The sequence below is a fragment of the Zea mays genome, chromosome 9 (assembly GCF_902167145.1).
Source record: "Zea mays cultivar B73 chromosome 9, Zm-B73-REFERENCE-NAM-5.0, whole genome shotgun sequence".
NCBI classification, from domain to species: domain Eukaryota; kingdom Viridiplantae; phylum Streptophyta; class Magnoliopsida; order Poales; family Poaceae; genus Zea; species Zea mays.
Genome location: NC_050104.1, coordinates 147,397,977 through 147,412,901, shown reverse-complemented (window position 1 = coordinate 147,412,901; position 14,925 = coordinate 147,397,977). Strand labels below are relative to the sequence as shown.

Below are 14,925 nucleotides of genomic sequence, written 5' to 3'. Positions count from 1 at the left end.
CATTTGGCAACGTAGTATTTTCAGAGTTTCAAGACAATCCTGTTGAGAAACCCTAATGAAGGGTTATATGAGTAAATACCGAATATACCCTGAGGGCAATCATGTCCCTATATATAGAACATGTATCCCCTCATATGGAATAGAAATGAGAAAGTGGCCAGAGGCCCAACTATATATCATGTGTCTCGTGTGTTTTCTCTGTCGTGCTTATGGGAAGGGAGACGGGTTCTCTACATCTTCTCGTGCCTCTACTGCTTACGGGGGGAAGGGAGCGGATCTGGTGATCCGTGGTAACGTAATTCTTAATACGTTATCAGCACGCTCTACCTCGACGTTGCTGCGGGATTGGATCTGCATCAACTCTCCGTCAATCCGGTAGGTCTCCGGCCTAGCCGAACTGTCCTACGCGACAGTCTTCGATTCCTCTCCTACGCAATACAATGGTATGTCTTTCTGTATAGACTGAATACACAGTTCGCGGTGATAAAAATGGTGGCGACTCTACTGACCACGATGGGGAGATAAGCTCCTGGCCGCCGGAAGCGGATCAGACGCTGAATGTGCATGAGTTTCCATTCCAACCAATCGGCGAGGAACCACCCCGCATGCCTGCATGCAACCTGTACGACGCGGCCACAATCTGTACGATGCAGGCACCAATCTGTTTTTCCAGGAGAAAAAATAGTAACAGGTCACATACCCATGCAACATGTGTAACTTGGAGCGCGGCCTCCGGCCAGGAGTGGGCCTTGCACGGTCGTCGCGCGCTCCATGTGCTGCCCGGTCAAAGCGGCTGACAGTTGAGAGCGTTGTGCTCCCAATCAAATCGGCTGGTAGTTGAACTAGTGTTTAGCGCGCGCCTGGGCGCGCGTGACCATATATGGCTTAAGGATTTTGTGAGTACCCAGATATGTAAAACAAATTTAAACATGATATGAGTATACAATATGTATGCAAGAAACCAAAATATAAGTAGATAATATTGTTTTCCCATAATAGTTGATACCAGTTGTAGAGTGAAATTAGACTACAATATATACTAAGTAGTATTGAAGCATCATACAACAACACTTAGCAACAGTGTGCTTCCAGGTGTTAAGTAAATATGTACAGATCCACAAATAGTCTAACAGTAGGTTCATATATATATAGGGAAGTATTCATGGTCCAAAAGTGATGGTGCTCTTGATAGGGTTCATATCTATAGGGAAGCATTCATGGTCCAAAAGTGATGTTGCTCTTGATAGGTGCGCAATAAGTAAATACCTGTGTACAAAGGAGGAAAAAGTATTAGAGGTGTTGGAGGTGTTTTCCCAATAGTTTGCTAATGTTGCTGCGTAAAAGGGTAAGTGGAATACATTATGTTGACTGTGTATAAATATATTTGCGATATATGAATAAGTTTTGCACATGGTGTTATACCTTCATGAAGTTGATGATGATCTAGGAGCTCTTCTTTTTGGGGTCTGTAAGATCTGGTATTCCTTTGCTACTGTGGCCATGTTTCATTCTATATAATATCATGAATGTTGTATTAGCGTGGAAAATAAGATCTAGCATTTAAAAGAAGGTTGTTGTTGCTACTGTTATTATGTCCAACTATTTTTGTAATACATACCTTTTCGGTGGCGACGATAACTCTTCATTGTTGAGTTCACTTATGCGCTGGGCATCACCCTGTGGTTAAGTGCATAAATTTTATGAATGTAGTTTCATATAACAAAGTGGAAGCTCATTTTGTCCTGGTTTATTTATTATGTGGGTATTGATTGTATTAATTTATATCTGGTATTAAAATGTAATGGATATGTAACTTTGTAAGTGCATGGAAAATAAGTATTTAGTAGTACTAAAGGTACCTCTGTGTCATGTGACATATCTGAATATATTAGAACACGTCGTGCCTGTTGAATAGACTTCATCAAGTTGTATGCATGAAAGAATGATACGTTTATAATAGGTTTTACATGGCAAGAAAAATAAGAAGTTTCGTACCTCGTTTCTTTCGTTGCTACAGGTAGATAGTTTCGCCATCGATGTTGCTGGAGAGTCTTGTGTGGTCGGGAGGCTAGGTATTTCATCTTGTGTATCCAACTCTTGTTGAGGATGGCTAGGCATGTTAGATGGTATGAAGGTCTGTCTTCCATGATTTGTTAAAATAGACAGAACAGAGAATACTCTATTTGTGACCGAGTAGGCTGACATATTGATGGTAACTACAAGGGTAAATTTCAGACACACAATAGCGACTAGGGCTGCTGGGGGACCCTGAGAAGTTGCAGCTGCTGTAACAAGGTTGTCACAAGGTTTTCCTACTATTTTTCTGGCTATGCTATCAAAACAAAAGAACTCTGCCTCACATGTCCCATCAGTAGCAATGAAGCTGAGCTTGTATCTGTCAATTCAAATTATGAGTATTTCAAAGCAGCAATTAAGTTTGTAGTAAAGATAAGACTTTATTAAGATGAAATAAATGGTAGTAAATCAGGTGTGTGTGTGTTAAGATTTACCTAAAGTTAATATCTGTGCAGCCACATGATGTGCAGTGATATCCTGTTGAAGTTTGAGATGAAGATTTGTGGCACCTTGAGCAAGATGGGTACCACCATTTGCTATTTTGCACAATGCGTGAGATAGTAACAGTGCATCTGTAGCCTTCTGGCTGCAATATAAAAGAGAGAAAAAATGTACCAAGTTAGATAGGCATATTGTCGATGTATTAAATAAGTGAAACATATGAGGATTTAGTAGTAAATACGGGAAACATGTCCGGATCTATGTTGAGCAGCTCTTCAACAGTCTTTTGTTCCAAATTTGGTGGTTGAGAAAGCAGAATTTCTTCTTCGGCTGCTGTGGGTTGTATTAGCTGGAGGTCATTGGTTTGCAACCTTCAAATGATGTCACAATCGTGATCAGTATGAACAATATTTTTATTTTTAAAAAATAAAGACAATAGGATGTCTCGTAACCCGCTTTAGGAAAAAGAGGATAGCATGTATCATTTTTTTTAACTGAAAGAGTGTCTAAGAAATACAACCAATCGTAACATTATTTTAAAAATATATTTTTTTTGTATACACTGATTATAGGCAGCGATGATTTTTTCTTTTACATTGTCTTTGTTTTTTATAGAGAAAAAGAAATGAAATTGTGGCTTAGTTTTTGTTAAAAAATAATTGTAAGCATTGAATATTGTCTGAAGAGGGAGACCAAACTGGTTTGAATGTAATATATAAAGAGGTAATGATAAAAAATGTTTATCTACAGTTTCAGTTTAAATATTACTACTGGTAGCGTAGTAGACTGTTGCTTATTAAATTGTTAGATAAATGTGGGCATAAAATTAAAGAGAACCAGATTTATGTTGCTTCAAGAGAACCAGATTAAAGAGAACCAGTTAAATGTGGGCACATAGATTAAAGAGAACCAGATTAAATAGAACCATTCACACGTATTGAAAGAAGTGTATCCAAAATTTATTTTGTTTACCTGTTGTAGTAGGTCTGTGCCTCAGGAATTCCAGGATTGAAGTACCATGAACTTGCTGTTGTACTGCTTAGGTATGGTTGACCTACATTACATGTAGAATATGTGTTATCATATATATTGAAATAAATAATCCAATTGTTCTTTTCAAAAGTTTGGATTATAACCTTTGAATCGTTTAGCAAGAAATCCAACGAGCAGTATGACAATAGGCTGGTTGTTGCTTTGATTGTAAACATCACTGATAGAAAAGCTTGATGCTTGATTTCCCCAAAGAGTAATTTTCAGAGACATGTCACTGAAGAAATAAGAACAATATAGCTAGTATGAATACACAATCTGATATAAGGATTAGTGGTGCAAAGATTTCATAGTGCTTGTCACACATTTTATGTGGCAAGATTGTAGTAGTAATACATAAAGGAGAATTTTGTACCTTGTATTTTCGATGAAGATGTCTCTGATGATGGTTGAGTTGTTGTAGCCAATTAGATGTGGAGGATTAATTTGTGTCAACATTCCAAGGACATCTACATTATTGGAGAAGTAAATTATTTACTTGTAAACGATGTGTATATCCTTGTAACCTAAGTGAGTGTATTTTAATTTATCAAAATGTTTCTTACCAATCAAGTAAGTTCTATTGTCAATGTTATCTTCTATGTTCTCAAAGCAGGTGAGCTTGTAGATATATCTTGGAAACACTTGTGGTGGATCTTTGACAACTTTGGCTTGAGTGTACAGAGTGAATTGTATCATGAAGTTGTTGTCAACAGGTTTAAAATAGTTTCTGGAAGGCGTGACACGAAAGCGTTTGAGCTCATATACTTTTTCAATTTCTATCAGTGAGCCTTTGTCAACTGCCAGAGCGGCTGCAATCTCAGCGTGGATGGGCGTACCCTCTCATCATATAGTAAGATAATAAGAATAGATGACATGAAATTGCATACATTGAAGAGGTAGCTTAGATGTACAGAGAAATTTATTAAATTATTTAGTGTATTTAAAAAATATTCTGAATAAACAACATGCAAATGTTCTCCACGAGAATAGCGTGTTGTTTAGATGGTTTACGTGCAAATGTTCTGACTAATGGCAATGATATGGAAACCATATATAAAGATAGTTTCTGACGGTAGGTTTGTCCAAAGTCTACCTCATCAACTGTTTGTCAGCTATTCAGGAGCCATTGATGGGCCAGGAGGTTGCTACAAGCTATGTAAATTAAACAACATGCGCTCTATGATCGAAGTACATATTCGTGCCCTTATCGATAAAGAAGTTGACATCATTTTTTAGGAAATGTGGACTGTCAAATAAGATGCCATACATAAGGTCAATGCAAGGTCTCTTGCATATATTTTCGAAACGTCACTACAAATGTTTTTAGAATGCTTGAAGGCATTCTTTGGCATTGTGACTGGAACAGAAGGTTCCTTTGCCTGAATTTGAGCAACTGCAGGTTCCAAGATTACGTTCATATGTCTGCTATGGTTTGGCAAGAGCTCTAGCAGAATCTTATGAGCTCATTTACAGCGCAGTGATGGATCCAAATAACAATTATCCTGACCCAAGGTCGTTGGTTAAGCGCTCTCCTGAGCAGATAAGAACTATACTGGAAATCTGAGGTCTTTGCGCTATGCATTTTGATACTATGTTAAGTAGAGGTGTTTCATGCACGAAACATTGTGATGTAAATTTTCGACTACAAGATGTGGGCTCAATTGATTACAGAAATATTGAATAAGTGGTGACTCTTTTTCTGAACTGATGTATCCGTAGCTAATGTCTCACTATCTGTTGTATCCCTTTTTATTTCATATACCAAGTTAATGTTTACTTCGGTGCTATAATTTCGAGGTACAACTTGGGCGATTAATTGATACCAGTGGTATACAAAGCAACTATGAAAGCATGTTAGAATAGCTTGGCTATAAAATGTCATTTTCTGAGTATATGCACTCGTCAACTAGTATTAGTATATGTGCAAATGGCTTGGATAATGTCACTAATTTTGGAAACATTTTAGTGTAGTACCTGCTCGTCAGCTAGAACCAAATTAATGTATTGCAGAGGACCATCATTTGTTGCGCCTCGAAATTCCCATTTTCTGATCACTCGCACTCTTATGACAACATTGGTAGATTGAGGATGTAATTCTGCCACAGGTGTGAATAACATTGTTACTTGGTATATCTGCACATAGAGAAGTAGAACTGCTTAGCAAGTCATTGACAATGTACAGTGATAGATACAAATCGGCATTGCATAAAGCGGATAACAAGATTGATAATGTATGTGGTACAAGGCATACCTACCATATATATAATGGTCTGTATATATATATATGTACATATATAACATTAGGAACCCGTCTTGCTATTGATCGGAGCTTTGCTCGGCAATACGTGCGAAAACCTCTTCGTATACTATGTTTCGGGTCTTAGAATTGCATTTGCCTGAGTCATCTTTGAAAGGATCACGATGCCCAAGAGGGGGGTGAATTGGGCTTTTCTAAAAATCAACACTAATTAAAACCTAAGCAAGAGCTAAACAAGAGCCCAACTTCACCCCAACAACTAGCACTAAGAATACAATACTAGAAATGTAACAAAGCTAAGATAAAACTTCAAATACTTGCTAAACAAATACACAATGTAAAGTGCTTGAATTAAGTGCGGAATGTAAAGCAAAGTTTAGAAGACTCCTCCAATCTTTCTCGAGGTATCGAAGAGTCGGCACTCTCCACTAGTCCTCGTTGGAGCACCCGCGCAAGGGTATCGCCCCCCCCTTGGTCCTCGCAAGAACCAAGTGCTCGCTACGAGATGATCCTTTGCCACTCCGGCGCGGTGGATCCCTCGAGACCGCTTACAAACTTGAGTCGGGTCACCAACAAGATCTTCACGGTGATCACCGAGCTCCCAACGCCACCAAGCCGTCTAGGTGATGCCGATCACCAAGAGTAACAAGCCGTAGACTTTCGCTTGACCAAGAGAAGCCTAATGCAAGTGGTGTGTGCTCTAGGTGGCTCTCACTAGCGCTAATGAGGAACAAGCGCGGATTATGATTCTCTAATCTCCTCACTAGGCTTTTGGGGCTTGCAATGCTCTAGCAATGTGCTGGAATAAATGTGGAGTGCAAGCCATTGAATATGGTGGGTGGAGGGGGTATAAATAGCCCTCACCCACCAACTAGCCGTTGCAGGCAATTCACTGTGCGATGGCGCACCGGACAGTCCGGTGCGCCACCGGTGCGCCAACGGTCGCTTCCAACGGCTAGTTCTGACAGAGGGCCATTGGACTCATGGCGCACCGGACAGTCCGGTGCGGTGTCCGGTGTGCCACTAAAATTCAACTCTGAAAGCTGCGCTCTCGGGTTTCTGCGAAGGGGAAAGACTCTGCCGTGGACCACCCTGGCCCCACCTGGCAGAGGGTGCACCGGACAGTCCGGTGCACACCGGACAGTCCGATGCCCCAAAGCCAGAAACACTAACTCTTGTTTTTTCAGCTGATTTTCAAATCGGTTTTTGCTCTAACTTGTGTGTGAGTTCTAGAGTGACACCTAGCACTGTATATGAGTGTGATTATGCACCAACACTACACTAGAACTCTCTTGGTCAAACTACCCATCGACAACCCCTCTTTATAGTATTGCTAAAAGAGAATAAAAGACCTAACTAAATCGCGAGTGTCCACATCTCCTTGACACTCGGACTCCGTAGACCTTCACCTTTTGTTCCGTCGTTTTAGCCGTCGCTTCGAGTTCTTATCTCCGGGATTGTTTTCACCGTTGTAGTACTTCTACCTGTCATGCGACCTAACTTACCATTTGTCTCTGCAAAACACACGTTAGTCACATATAATATTACGTTGTCATTAATCACTAAAACCAACCAGGGGCCTAGATACTTTCAATCTCCCCCTTTTTGGTGATTGATGACAACCCTACAAGTTTTGTGAGAGTAGTTTGTTTTGAAGATTCTGTCAATAGAAAGAATGGTTAGTTATACTCAGTAATCTTTGACAGAAAGAATGTGTACCATAATAATAAGAGTGAGCGCATACACATCATAAGATTCTTGTTCATATAAAAGTGAAGTTAAAATAATGAAACAAGAGCTAGAAGACTGGTGATAAAATATAAGGTGAAAACATAATACACACAGTCAATCATACGCAACGAGAGTATATGACGAGTTTGTGAGCCAAAAACATCAAGCTAGTACAGAGAGTAGCAAGCACATATATTACATCAAAATGACTCTGACTCTCTACTAACTCTCTAACTCCCCCTAGCTCTCACAACTCATATCTCTCCCCCTTTGGCGTCAAACACCAAAAGGGACCTGAACCTAAACATCTGAAGCAGGAGGAGGCGGCGGGGGCGCATCCGGTCGAGGTCGAGGTAGCAGAGCGAACGCCGGCGGAGGGTCAGAGTCAGTCTCGGATCCAGGATCTGCGGTAGAAGCTGGAGCTGGCACTGACTCGGACTGAGGCCGCGCTGCAGGAGCTACCGGAGCAGAAGCGGTCACAGATACTGTCACAGCGGTAGTGGTAACAGCAGATGCTGAAGGCACTGGCGGCTGCGGACAGACAGAGCTGAGAACCGGAGAGGTGAACGCCAAAGTGACCGGCCGGAGCGGAGAGGTACCAACAGGGGGTCCTGACAAAATCGATGGCACCACTGGAGCGTGAAGCGGAGGAGGTGGAGCAGACTGAACCGGAGGTGCTGGGATACCAGAATGCTGAAGCATAAGAGCCATGAATGCCCTACTCTCAGCCCGATCCTGAAGTAGCTGCTGCTAAAGTGCATCCTGCCTGTCCTGCATGCTCTGAAACATCAAGAGCATCGTCTCGGATAACCGGGCCTGCTCGGCTGCCAGGTTGGCCAGAATCGTCGCAAGAGCAGGGTCCATAGCCGGAGGAGGAGCAGGGGCAGCACGAGAACTCCCAGCCTCATGATCATGTGAGCGTGGAGGCATAGGAGGCGGAGGCGGAGGAGGAACCCCAAAATCATCATCATCATCATCAGCAGCTGGACCCTGAGTGTCAAACTGTCGAAGAGCTTCATCCTCGGCCTGAGAGTCAAACACAGAAGCAGAAGCTGGCACAGGAATCTCAGGAGCAGGACGATAGGATCCAAAAACAAGGCGAGAGGCCTCAAGGGTGCTCTGAAATCGGGGGGGGCTGAATCAGTTGCGCAAAGATGTGGCACAAGTAGTGAGCATAAGGCAACTGCCGACGAGCACGAATCCCATCCAGAACGGTGTCCTCGATCTCACAAATCAGGAAGTCCACAACGTCAAACTCAGAGTGGGAGACCAGGGCACCAAGGAGCCAAAGCTGAATATGAGTGGTAGCCTCCCTGTATCCCATCCTCGGCAGAAGAGTCCGTCTGATGAGCTCATATAAGAACTTTGTTGCAGTAGTAAAGTCTGCTGGTGAACGTCGCGACCCATCTGAAAAAGGCGGGCGGAACAGAGCCGTGACGTGAGCTGTCCCTGGAGCCACACCGCCGTGAGGGCGACGAGGAGGGTCAGAAGTGCCATAGCAGAGACTGTGAAGACGAGTCGTCGACTCGGGAAATCCAAAAAGCTGGCGGATCTGACTGGCAGTAATTGTGACATCCTCTCGCTCAAAGCGGAACCTCATCCAGTGATGATCCGGGTCAATCCAAACAGAGGCGTAGAAGACTCGGACCCACTCCTCAACATATCTGTCGCTGATAGTCAGAAGGGTCTGAAGGCCAGGCAGATAGGTGAGATGCGCCTCAGAGTCAGCACCGGCTGCAAGCAGAAAGGCTGGAAGATCCAAAAGCCTGTGCACTCGCAGAGCTATTTGAGCAGACATCTGAGCTCTGAAGAATGACTCCTGAATACGTGTGTTGAAAAGATCACTCGCTGCAGGGTCTCTCTGATCTGGTAGCCAAGACTCCACGGGTACGTACCTGAACCGACGTACCCGTGCCGCAGTAGCACGCTGAAGATCAAACAGACGAGGATCCGAAACCAGAGGACGGACCTCAGTCTCATCACGCTCCCGGAATCGAGGTGGAGGGACAGGAGGAGCTGAAGCGGGAGCGGGAGCAGGGGAAGCAGTGGAAGCTGGCGTAGTGGAGGTAGTGGGTATGGCTGTGGAGGTGGATGGAGCAAAAGGAGTGACGGGAGCAGGCAGAGTGGGTGGCGGAGTGGAAGCGGAGGTGTGAGTGGAGGAACGAGACCGGGAGGTGAGACGTCGAACACGGAATGCAATCTGATCGGATGGAGTCTGCGGCTGATCTCCAAGCTCGGCCTGCGCAGCGGCTGCTGCAGCGGCTGCCAATGCACGGGCGGCTCTGTCCGTACGCCGCTTCTTGCGGCCCTCCTGCTGCTCCAAGTAAACAGTCTTGCCCTTGACCTGCCTGAAGGGGCGACGAGGATCCTCATCATCGCCTCCCCCTGGCGCCGACACATTCTTCGTGCGCGGCATCCTGAACTGATGTCTGCAAATGAGAGAGAGTGACTAAGCACAGAGCAAAAGTGGCCGATAGATTAGCAAAAGATGAGAGGACTACCTGGAAAGCTCACACGAGAGGTGACGATCCAGGCAGGACAGGAGACGTCACACGGGCAATGAAGGTCACTGAAATGACAGAAGAGGTGAGCACGTATTAGTCACATAGTCATAAGTATATGAAATGTGAAAAAATACATACACAAGAGAAATATGGCACTGGAAACACAAGATGAGACGATCGAGAAGTCAAACGACATGAAAACGACGTTTGAAGGATAAATAGTGCCATAGGAGGTTTGGAATTCGAATTGAGGCACGAAACGATATGGAATTGAGCCGATACTCCACGAATAGGTTTATATAGTTCAATATGAGTGAAGTGTGTGCGTGGTTTGAATTGAGGCGAAGAAAAAGGGATTAGAGCACTCGACTCGGAAACGATCGCTCGAAACGGGGAATTTAGTGAAATTTAAGCCTGGAAACTCGGATTGGCGTGAAATTTGGCAAGTAGGTTACTGGAAGTGTTGTGAACGTGCCTGAAAAATTTGGGTTCAATTGGAGCATTTTTGGCTGGTTTGGGCATTTCACCGAGCACGTGGCGTGCAGAGAATTAGGTTTACGGTGAAACGGCTATTTGAGGTGGGAAAACCCTCCCGAAGGAGCTGGGAACCTGCAAGAATACTCAATGGACACAAGGGAACACAATCCACCATTGATTCACTGGATTTCACAGGGATTTGATTTTGGGCACAAAAAGGGGTGGTGAGGGGTGCACAGGTGCCACAACCAGAGAACAGAGAGGGAAGGAGAGGGAAGAGAGGAGCCTGCTCACCGAGAGGAACAGGATGGGGTCGCCGGAGCTTGGCCGGAGACAGTGGCCGCCGGTGGAGGGAGATCGCCGGCGGGGGAGCGAGAGACGTTAGAGAGGCAGAGAGAACGGCTGGCGGGGGAGAAAGACTGAGCCTCTGGCTCGGTCGGGCTGGAGGCCTTTTTTTAAAACGCGATGTGGGCGCACCGGACAGTCTACAGTGCCTGTCTGGTGCACACCGGACAGCGCACAGTAGCTGTCCGGTGAACCACCGGACAGCGCACAGGAAACCGGAATTTTAGCGCGCGACTGCCGGTGCACCGGACATTGCACAGTGCAGTGTCCGGTGCACACCGGACTGTCCGGTGAGCCCAGACAGAGGAGAGTTTGGAAAATTTTGAAATTTTCTATCTAACTCCCAACCAAACCAAATCCCAACTTATAATCACACAACATAACACTTGTTGGGACAGGTATTGGCACCCTCATATACTTTTCAAAATATTTTGCCATAGGCTAGATAATAATTTTTTTAGAGAAAATAGGCAAATGGTGAAATTTGCATTTTGGCTTGCAATAGGGGTTTTCATGAGTGATTTGAGTTTTGAATACTCCCCCTAAGTGCAGTACCTCATGCATATTTCAAGAACCAATAATTGCATAAAAAGTAAGAATTCAAGTGCTAAAAGCTTAAAAACTAAGACTTGTCAAGTTTGACCCGAGTTAAGCTTTTTCACTCGCTTTGTTGGCGGTTATCTTAACTAGGTTAGACAAGCCCTAGATGCAATACAAGGAATTTAAACATGCAATGCAGGCTTGACAACTCCATTTGACATTTTACATAAAATTTCTGAGATCAAGAATATTTAGTTCATTCCTCAACATGCAAAAGCGGGTCTTATCAAGTGGCTTAGTGAAAATATCCGCTAATTGATCTTCCGACCTCACTCCTTCTAAAATGATATCTCCTTTAGCAACATGATCTCTAAGGAAGTGATGACGGATATCAATGTGCTTGGTGCGAGAGTGTTGAACAGGATTATTAGCAATTTTAACAGCACTCTCATTGTCACACAACAAAGGTACCTTTTCTAGAACTACGCCATAGTCTAGAAGGGTTTGTTTCATATATAAAATCTATGTGCAACAAGCACCCGCGGCAATGTATTCCGCTTCGGCAGTTGACAAGGCAACACTGTTTTGCTTTTTGGATGTCCATGAAACTAGTGATCTGCCAAGCAGATGGCATCCCCCAGAAGTACTTTTTCTATCAATTTTGCAACCGGCATAATCCGAATCGAAATAGCCAATTAAATCAAAAGTAGATCCTTTGGGATACCACAGACCAACGCTTGTGGTGTGCCTGAGATACCTAAGAATTCTCTTAACAACGCGAAGATGAGCTTTCTTGGGATTAGATTGGAATCTAGCACACATGCAAACACTAAACATAATATCGGGCCTAGATGCGGTAAGGTACAATAGACTACCAATCATAGAACGGTAGAGAGTTTGATTAACTGGGTTACCTCCCTCATCTAAGTCGAGATGTCCATTTGTAGGCATAGGAGTCTTGATTGGTTTGCACTTCTCCATGTTGAATCTTTTCAACAAGTCTTTGGTATACTTCTCTTGTGAGAGAAAGTTACCATCTTTCATTTGCTTGACTTGAAAGCCGAGGAAGTACGTTAGCTCACCAATCATTGACATCTCCAACTCCTTCGACATCAACTCACCAAATTCCTTGCAATGATAGTCATTTGTCGAGCCAAAGATTATATCATCAACATATACTTGACAAATGAAAATATCACCGTTATGTTTCTTTGTGAAGAGAGTTGTGTCGACGGTCCCGATCTTGAAGCCCTTTTTGATGAGGAAGTCGCGAAGGCGCTCATACCAAGCCCTTGGAGCCTGCTTTAGCCCATAAAGCGCCTTGGACAACCTTTAAGCATGGTTAGGATATCTAGGGTCTTCAAATCCAGGCGGTTGCTCAACATACACAAGTTCATTTATGAAGCCATTTAAAAATGCACTTTTTACATCCATTTGATAAAGTTTTATATCATAGCATGATGCATATGCAAGTAGGATACGGATGGCTTCCAGTCGAGCAACTGGTGCAAAGGTCTCTCCAAAATCTAAGCCTTCAACTTGAGAGAATCCCTTTGCGACAAGTCTTGCCTTGTTTCTTACAATCACACCTTGATCATCTTGTTTGTTTCTGAACACCCACTTTGTTCCAATGATTCTTGCATCTTGTGGGGGCTTCTCCAGGGTCCAAACTTCGTTACGGGTGAAGTTGTTAAGTTCTTCATGCATGGCATTCACCCAGTCCGGATCCTGTAGCGCCTCATCTATACAAGTAGGCTCAACACAAGAAACAAAAGAGTGATGTTCAATAAAAGTAGCATGTCTATGTGATCGAGTAATAACCCCTTGTGAAGGACTCCCGATGATTTGGTTTTGAGGATGAGCTTGAAGTAGTGATGAGTTTCTCCTGTCAACCACTTGGGAAGAAGATCCTGGAGCATCAACATCTTCGGCTTGTACCCTTGCTTGTTCATGAGAGACAAATATATCTTCATTTGCATGCCTCTCATCTTTTTCATCATCTTGTGGTACATTTGATGAAGAAGGCCTGTCAATGATTTGCACCTCTTCTTCATCTTCTTTTGGTTTGATAGCTCCAATAGGCATGTTCTTCATTGCTTCCCTAAGTGGCTCATCACCTACATCATCAAGATTTTCAAGTACTCCTTGGGAGCCATTAGTCTCATCAAATTCCACATCATATGTTTCTTCTACCATACCAGTGGCATGATTGAATACTCGATATGCTTTGGACTTTAATGAATAACCCAAAAGAAAACCAATATCACAACGTCTTTGAAACTTCCCTAGATGATGGCGTTTCTTGTAGATGTAGCATTTGCACCCAAACACCCGGAAGAAAGAGACGTCTGGCTTTTTCCCATTTAGCAGTTCATAAGGAGTCTTCGCAAGTAGCCGGTGAGGAAATAGCCTGTTTGATGCATAACAAGCAGTGTTGACAACTTCGGCCCAAAACCTCTCCGGTGTGTTATACTCATCAATTATTGTTCTTGCAAGAGTGATCAAGGTCCTGTTTTTCCTTTCAACAACTCCATTTTGTTGAGGTGTGTATGTGGCAGATACTTCATGCTTGATCCCAATTTCATCACAGTACTCATGAATGTTGGTGTTGTCAAATTCTTTGCCATTGTCACTTCTAATCTTCTTAATTTTGCAATCAAATTCATTTTGTGCTTTCTTAGCAAACTTCTTGAATATAGATGCAACTTCAGATTTGTCATGGAGAAAGAACACCCAAGTGTATCTTGAGAAGTCATCAACAATCACTAGACAGTAGAGGTTGCCACCGGCACTGACATAATTTGTAGGTCCAAATAAATCCATATGAAGTAGTTCCAGTGGCCTTGATGTTGACATGAAAGCTTTAGTGGGATGTGTATTAGCAACTTGCTTTCCAGCTTGACATGCACTGCATGGCTTGTCTTTTTCAAACACCACATCCTTTAATCCTCTAACCATATCTTTCTTTAATACCTTCTTGAGTGTGCTCATCCCAACATGTGCAAGCCTCCTATGCTAAAGCCATCCAAGAGAAGCTTTGGTGAAGAGGCAAGTTCTTAAGTCTGCATCTTCTGAAGTGAAATCCACTAAGTAGAGGTTGTTGTATCTAAATCCCTTGAATACCATTGATTCATCATCCATTTTTTTTACAATAACCTCTGATGGAGTGAATAAGCATTGAAGTCCAAGATCACAGAGTTGTCCCACTGATAATAAATTGAAGCTCAAGGGTGCAACTAAGAGAACATTTGATATTGATAAGTCATTTGAGATTGCCACCTTGCCAAGTCCTTGCACTTTTCCTTTTGAGTTGTCTCCAAATGTGATTTTATCTTGACCATCAACATTCTCATCTAGTGAGGTGAACATCCGTGGGTTGCCTGTCATATGTTGTGTGCATCCACTGTCAATAACCCAATGGCTCCCACCGGTCTTGTAGTTCACCTACATTCACAGACAATTCAAGCTTGAGTTTTGAGGGCCCTATATTGCATAGGACCAGTGACTCTCTCAATTAAGGAC

General features: G+C 43.2%; 1 non-coding gene across 1 annotated transcript; it reads right to left on the bottom strand.

Annotated features, from left to right (window-relative positions):
- Window positions 1-3,934: 3,934 nt before the first annotated feature.
- Window positions 3,935-4,152, bottom strand: LOC103639334 (uncharacterized). Its single transcript, XR_002264821.1, has 2 exons — window positions 4,113-4,152; window positions 3,935-4,016 (listed from the first exon to the last, which is right to left on the bottom strand). It is a non-coding gene; the product is annotated as an uncharacterized protein (transcript).
- Between the last annotated feature and the right edge of the window lie 10,773 nt (window positions 4,153-14,925).